At 45.8% G+C, this 7,994-nt stretch overlaps 1 non-coding gene across 1 annotated transcript; it reads left to right on the top strand.

Annotated features, from left to right (window-relative positions):
• Positions 1–2,825: 2,825 nt before the first annotated feature.
• On the top strand, positions 2,826–2,932 carry LOC133055270 (U6 spliceosomal RNA). The gene has a single exon (XR_009692570.1). It is a non-coding gene; the product is annotated as a U6 spliceosomal RNA (small nuclear RNA).
• The last annotated feature ends 5,062 nt before the right edge of the window (positions 2,933–7,994 follow it).

Raw genomic sequence — 7,994 nt, 5'->3', positions numbered from 1 at the left:
TATGGACTGCAGCCCCCTAGGACCCTCTGTCCCTGGGATTCTCCATGCCCTCCTCCAGGGGATCCTCCCAAGCCAGGTCTCCTGCATCCCCTGCATTGGCAGGTGGGTTCTTCACCACCAGTGCCACCTGGGAAGCCTGAAACTTAGTATATGAAAACTTTTAAATACATCTTGTAGAAGCTAGAAACACACACACACACACACACGTCTATTTTCTAGCCATCCTCCCAGCTGCATTCTTACAGATAAACTTTAGATTAATTGTGGGGTTTTTTTTAAGCTCACAAATAATTTTCTTTGAACTGTACTGAATTACAGCTAACTCATGAGAAACGGACATATTTTCAACAGTAGGTCTTTCTGTCCAAGAACATCCATATCATCTTTTACAGTCTTTAACAGAGTCTTCAATCTTTTTCACTTTGGATCCTACACATTTTTGTGACAATTTTCCTAGGTTTTTAATGCATTTTGTTGTTACTGTGAATGAAATCACTTTTTACATTACAATCTCTAAATGATCATTATGGGTTTAAAGGGAAAATACAGCTTTCTGAGTAGCTATTTTATAACTGGCCACCTCAACTGACCTCCTAGTTGGTATTAATTTCAGTTATTAATTAATATGATGACACATATGCTTACATCACCCACAAACAGTGACTGCTCTTGGCCACCATGTCTATGTCTGACTTCCCTTTTCTCACCGTGATGACTAACGCTTCAAAAACAATGTCAAGTAATTCCACTTTTATTTTCTAAGTTCCACCAGCAAGGAGGAGGCCAAGCAGCTCTCCAGCCCCTTATGCTCCGGCATCATTTTTCTAAACTCAAAGACAAAAGAGTGGAGCCTGTATACACATCTCTGTATTTCTCACAACGTTCCATTCATTAAAAATTAATGACTCGGCAATATTGGAAATCTTAAAGGAAGAAAGCAGCTTGTTGCTCCCTTACCACCCCAGCCAGCCGCCGTCCGCTGGGTGTGCTCATCCTGCCTGATTGGCACTCAGTGGTTGTCGGAACATAGGAAGCGTCAGTTCAAAGGCTGAAAGCACTTCCTGGATTCTGCACGCAGACTCCTAGACCCAGACGGGCACTTGTGCACATTCCCACCTCCCCATTAGGAACGGGGGTAAAAGAGTGGATAGCAGAAAACATCAGAGTGACAGCTCCTCTAAGGACAATGGTGAGATGACAGGAGAGGAAGGAACTGGGCGTGGAGGCACCCAGAGGGTGACAGAGCTGGAGAGGAAGAGGACAGCTGGTGTGGCCGCACCATCAGGCTGGACCAGCCAATCTGGCGACTGCAAAGTCTGAGAGAACTGTCCCTGTCCTGGTCGCTGGCTGTCTGGGTGACGTGAACAACTCTCCTTAGTAAAGAGAGCAAACTGAATTTCCAAGGACACTTTCAGCTCCGAGTTCACGATTCAGTTTCCTAGGGGAAATGAGGCACCTGGGATGAGGGCTGGACTGAAAGAGCAAGACAACTGAGAAGCAATCCCAGGTTTTTCCAGACCATGAGGTCATCCGCTCTTTGTGTTGGAAAGGACCGGATGGCTGACCTAACATAATTCCCCCCGGTTCAGGAATCCCCTTTCAAACACCCTTGACATCCCAAGGCTGATTCTGACCCTGTGTCCCTCCCAGGGGTCTAAACAGCAGTTCTCAGATTCTGGTACAGGAACAGTGCCAGTCTGAGACAGTCTTCATCACTGACAGCTCAAATATCCTTTCTTTCATAAATGATAACACTGCCACATGGGAGGTAGCTTTTTAAGTACCTTATTACAAAATCAAGGCATCAACTCCCCAACACACCCAGGTTTTCCTTCCGACTAGTGTTTGAAAGAATCCACCTTCAATGTGGGAGACCTGGGTTTGATCCCTGGATCGGGAAGATGCCCTGGAGAAGGGAAAGGCTTCACTCCAGTATTCTGGCCTGGAGAATTCCAGGGGTCACAAAGGGTCTGAGCAATTTTCGCTTTCATTTTCAGTGTTTGAAACACAAAAGAGTAAGAAGCCTTAGAGAACATCATATATGATCAAACTTGTCATATATGAAAGCAGGACACCATACAGGAGTGTCTACGTGTTTCTGTGCAGATGATAAAGACACACACAAACACGTGGTTTATGGTGGAGAGAAATTTTTAAGTACTTTTTCACCTTTCTCCCCTCTCACACCCTGCATGGTGAGTGTCTAGGACCACAAGATGGGGACGTGGGAACACACACATCATCTAACACTCACGGGTCTACAACTGATGAAATTTCATGTTAATTACTGAGCAAAGGAACAGAAGTTTGTCTTGGTAGTCTTATGTCTGACATTTGAATAAGCAGCAAAGGTTTAAGACAGTCCTCAAAACTGGGAAACGTCACCAAGGTGTGGTGAGATGGGGACCTCCTAGGTGTGAGGCAGGGCTTCTCTTGAACACTCATCAACGTGGGAGTTGTGTACGATTTTAAAAAATGCAGGAGGAGGGGAAGGTGTATATTTCAGGTATAAGGTGTACATCTCATCCTCAAAAGGCATTAGACCATAGTGACCGTTTGTTCCCACTGTAACATGAGTTACAGTATTTAAATCATGTCCAGCTAAAAATGTTTTTGACCAGAGCATACTACTAACTTCACAAAAAAATAGACTATATTCTTCACAGACAATGGAAATATTATAATAGAAATGTTATTGGATAAAGTATGAATAGGTTTTCACAAGACACACTGTGCTTTAATCTTACTTTTTCTGGAAAAAATCAGAACAGAAGAGAGCCTAGATCCACTTAGAAGAAATAGATCCAGTTAGAAGTGGCCAATTGGTGCTCGCTTCGGCAGCACATATACTAAAATTGGAATGATACAGAGAAGATTAGTATGGCCCTTGCACAAGGATGACATGCAAATTCGTGAAGCGTTCCATATTTTTGATGCATGAGACAAGTGCTCGGGCCTGGTGCACTGGGAAGGCCCAGAGGGATCGGGTAGAGAGGGAGGTGGGAGGGGGGATCGGGATGGGGAATACATGTAAATCCATGGCTGATTCATGTCAATGTATGACAAAAACCACTACAATATTGTAAAGTAATTAGCCTCCAACTAATAAAAATAAATGAAAAAAAAAAAAAAGAAGTGGCCAATTGATTTTCTACCAGTTAAAGGTAGAAAGGTGCCAAGGCAATTTAAAAGAGAAACAATAATCTCTTCAACTACTGGTAGTCCCAATAGCTAAACAATTGGGCATTCATATAAGGGGGAAAAAAAGAACAATGACGCATATCATATGCAAAAATGAACTCAAAATAAATCTGAGATATAAATGTTAGAGCTAAATCTATAAAACTTCTAGAAGAAAACATAAAGTCACATAAGTGACCTTGGGCTGGGCAAAGATTTCTTAAACAGAACACAAAAAAGTACAAATTAAAAAAAAAATATTTGATAAATTGGACTTGATCAAAAAGTGTTAAGTTTTTCTGAGTGACACTGTTAAGAAAATGAAAAGGCAAACCATAAAAAATAGTTGCAAAACACATACCTGACAAAAGACTCATATTTAGAATATAAAGAACTCTTGCAACTCAAGAAGAAGTAAACAAACAACTGAGTTTTTTTAAAAAGTCAAATGATCTGAACAGACATTTCATCACAGAAGATAAATAGATGGCAAATAAGCAAGTGAAAACATCATCAGTCACCGGGGAAATACAAATTAAAACCACAAATTAAAGTGATACTCCTATATGCTCATTCAGTTCAGTTTAGTCGTTCAGTTGTGTCCGACTCCTTGGGAACCGCAGGAGTCCGAACTCCCATGAACCGCAGCACTCCAGGCCTCCCTGTCCATCACCAACTCCCAGAGTTTACCCAGACTCATGTCCAGTGAGTCAGTGATGTCATCCAACCATCTAATCCTCTGTCGTTCCCTTCTCCTCCCACCCTCAATCTTTCCCAGCATCAGGGTCTTTTCAAATGAGTCAGTTCTTCACATCAGGTGGCCAAAGTATTGGAGTTTCAGCTTCAACATCAGTCTTTCCAGTGAACACCCAGGACTGATCTCCTTTAGGATGGACTGGTTGGATCTCCTTACAGTTCAAGGGACTCTCAAGAGTCTTCTCCAACACCACAGTTCAAAAGCATCAAATTCTTCAGCGCTCAGCTTTCTTTATAGTCCAACTCTTACATCCATACATGACTATTGGAAAAACCATAGCCTTGACTAGATGAACCTTTGTTGGCAAAGTAATGTCTCTGCTTTTTTAATATGCTGTCTAGGTTGGTCATAACTTTCCTTCTAAGGAGTAAGCATCTTTTAATTTCATGGCTGGAGTCACCATCTGCAGTGATTTTGGAGCCCAGAAAAATAAAGTCTGCCATTGTTTCCACTGTTTCCCCATTTATTTGTCATGAAGTGATGGGACCAGATGCCATGATCTTAGTTTTCTGAATGTTGAACTTTAAGCCAACTTTTTCACTCTCCTCTTTCACTTTCATCAAGAGGCTCTTTAGTTCTTCTTCACTTTCTGCCATTAAGGGTGGTGTCATCTGCATATCTGAGGTTATTGATATTTCTCCTGGCAATCTCGCTTCCAGCTTGTGCTTCTTCCAGCCCAGCATTTCTCATGATGTACTCTGCATATAAGTTAAATAAGCAGGGTGACAATATATAGCCTTGACATACTCCTTTTCCTATTTGGAACCAGTCTGTTGTTCCATGTCCAGTTCTAACTGTTGCTTCCAGACCTGCATATAGGTTTCTCAAGAGGCAGGTCAGGTGGTCTGGTATTCCCATCTCTTTCAGAATTTTTCACAGTTTATTGTGATCCACATAGTCAAAGACTTTGGCATAGTCAATAAAGCAGAAATAGATGTTTTCCTGGAACTCTCTTGCTTTTTCGATGCTCCAGCGGATGTTGGCAATTTGCTCATTAGGAGAGTCAGAATTAAAACACTAACACACCCAGCGCTGGCACAGCTGTGGTGCAATGGGAGCTTTCTGCACCGCTGGGTGGGTGTGCCATGGTACCGTCACTGTGGGAAACGTAAACCTACCACATGACCCGCAATTCCACTCATAGGTGTTTGCCACAAACAGAAAAACGTATGCTCACATTAATATCTATAAACAAATGTGCATAGCAGCATTACTCAAGGCTCCAAAAATTGGAAACAACCAAAGTATCCATGAACTGGTAAATGATCCTGGGTGTCCATACTGGGTGTCCAAACATACTAGGTGTCCATACTGGGTGTCCAAACATACTGGGTGTCCATACTGGGTGTCCAAACATACTGGGTGTCCATACTGGGTGTCCAAACGTACTGGGTGTCTCCGGGTCATGGAGTAGCACACACTGTTGCAGGTGAATTGTAAGAGCTTGACATTAAGTTTAAAAAGCCAAACATGAAGACTACTACACATAAGATTCCGTGTACATCCAATTATCTTAAAAGACCAAACCACAGCTCAGCTGGTAAAGAATCCGCCTGCAATGCAGAAGACCCCAGTTTGATTCCTGGGCTAGGAAGATCCGCTGGAGAAGGGATAAGCTACCCACTCCAGTATTCTTGGGCTTCCCTGGTGGCTCAGCTGGTAGAGAATCTGCCTGCAATGTGGGAGACCTGGGTTCGCTCCCTGGGTTGGGAAGGGAATGGTACCCACTCCAGTACTCTGGCCATGGACTGTATAGTCCATGGGGTCGCAAGGAGTCAGATGTGACCGAGCAACTTTCACTTTCACAGTGAGAGAGCAGAGAGAGGAGGGAGGAGACTGGCTATGGGAGATGAGGGAACTCCGGGGACGATGGGGACGTTTTATCTTGTCACTGCGGGGGTTACATGACTGTACACATTTGTCAAAAGTCATCAAATTGTACACGTAACACTGGTGAGTTGTATTGTACATAAATCGCACACTAGCAGAGCTGAACCCTGAAGCGTCCTGAGTCCATGACCAAGAACAAGTCCAGTAGGGCAGTCACAACAGTGGGGAAGTAAGACTTCAGTTTCGTTCTGCCAGAGGATTCCTCTAAATCTAGGTGAGTGAAAGCAAAACACTGCAGACTTTCAGGCTTTCCCTGACGCCTCCCCACACCAGGCCCCTTGCCCAGCTGCGTGGCTCTCCAAGCACGTGGCCCAAGACTCTTGGTTTCCCTTCTTTTTAGACAACTTTGACTTCGTGCCCAGAAGGGTTTTGGTTCTCAGCTGCCCTGTCAGCGTGGACTTTCCATGTTGCGTTCCCCAGTCAGCATCCCAGATCGGGAGTCCGGGACATCTGAAAGTGCTCACCCTCACCCTTGCCCTTCATTTTCTGTGACACTTGGGGAACATTTGCACCAAGGGTGATCCTGAAGAGGAGATTCTGCATGAGAGGATGGGGGTCCTGGGATCCGCCTAGAAAGGCATGAGTCAGACAAGGCAGAGAGGTCCGCTAGCCCTCTGTGCCCACCTGCAAGACAGCCTGTACAGGGCCAAGCCTTCAAAGGGAAGGTCCTGGCCATCTTATGTGACAAGGGCCCCAGGGAGGGGACGGTGGCTTCTAGGATGACCAAGCATAGTCCCTCGAGCAGTGCCAGCCCCATAGGGAGCAGCCTCGACCTGCCTGGTAGGCATCACCCAAATTTCCTCACCCCCAGGGGTGGGGGGCCTTATGGCTTGAGGATACCCACCCCCGCCTGTCAATGCCTAGGCCCACATGCAGTCTGAGGGGCAAAAGCCCACAGCACCAGAAATTCCTAGGAAGGGCTTTCCCTAACCCATCTTCAAGCATCAGAGTAACAGGATTCAAGAGAAACTGATGTGAAAGGAAACTGACTGGTCAGGCACCACTTCCCATCAGCGGGACGACCACAGCAGGAAGCGGGGGAGTTCCTGGGGCCGCCTGAGGCACAGACGTGGCCCATAAAAGGCATCCAGAATACACCTGTCAGGAGTCGCCCACCGCACAGACACAAACCTGGCCTTCAACCCTCCTGGCCCCTGGGTTTTCTTCCCACTGCCTGGCTCAGGGGCAAATTCAAGCCACGCTGGGTCATAATCCCCAGGCGTGAATGAGAAATAACTTGTGAGCTGGTTAAATGTCATCTATAACTGTGTTCTGGTGTCAGCTGATCTCTCACAACCAGCATGTGAGTTTCCTGAGGATTTACACTTCTGTGCCCCCCACCTGTTGGGCACGGTGACCACTCAAGTTTGAAAATGATGGTGATGGTTGAAGTCAGCCCTCCAGGTGACCTTTCCATGGTAAGCTCTCTGTTCAGACAACAGTCCCTAGTAAGGGCATCAGGGCCCGGGGCTCCCCTCCTGCCACGTGTTCATGAGATCAAAGTTAAGAGCTGGGATTTCCCTGATGATCCAACAGCTCAGACTCCAAGCTCCCAATGCAGTGGGCCCGGGTTCAATCCCTGGTCAGAGAACTAGATTCCCCACTTCGAAACTAAGATCAAAGATCCCACTTTGCCACAACTAAGACCTGGCAGAGACAAATAAATAAAAATAAAATTTGTTTTTAAAATCACAGAATTAAGGGCATCCTTGGAGGAAAGTCTACCAGGTCTACCTGGTTCTGAAGTGTGCGTCCTGGCTGTCCCAGGTATCCGTGAGCATCACTCCCACCTCCGGACCTGCCCTCTGTCCGCAGTGGGATGTCCCACCTGCTCTGTACACACAGAATGTTACCTCCTTGGCCAATACCAAGCCTGGATAAATGTCACCCTTTCTCCACACCTGTGCCCTGCAGCGGGGCACAGCTGGAGGAGAGCACGCACCTGACTGGCCACCTCCCTTTGGTCCCAACTTTCGTCCTCGGTGAGCCTTTCTGCTGCCTGGACCCATCTCTGTCTCCTGCTCCCCTGGAAACCATCGCATACTTTCTCCTCAGTCTCCAGCACCCCCTTGATCTGGTTCCTATTTCACTGAGAAAAAATGGAAGCAACCAGTAGAGAAAGAGACAGGAGCCAAGGTCTTCCTTTAATCAGGGTCTTCGTGGAGTG

The sequence above is a fragment of the Dama dama genome, chromosome 4 (assembly GCF_033118175.1).
Source record: "Dama dama isolate Ldn47 chromosome 4, ASM3311817v1, whole genome shotgun sequence".
NCBI classification, from domain to species: Eukaryota; Metazoa; Chordata; class Mammalia; order Artiodactyla; family Cervidae; genus Dama; species Dama dama.
Note: the sequence above shows the minus strand (reverse complement) of the source record. Positions and strands in the feature narration are given on the sequence as shown.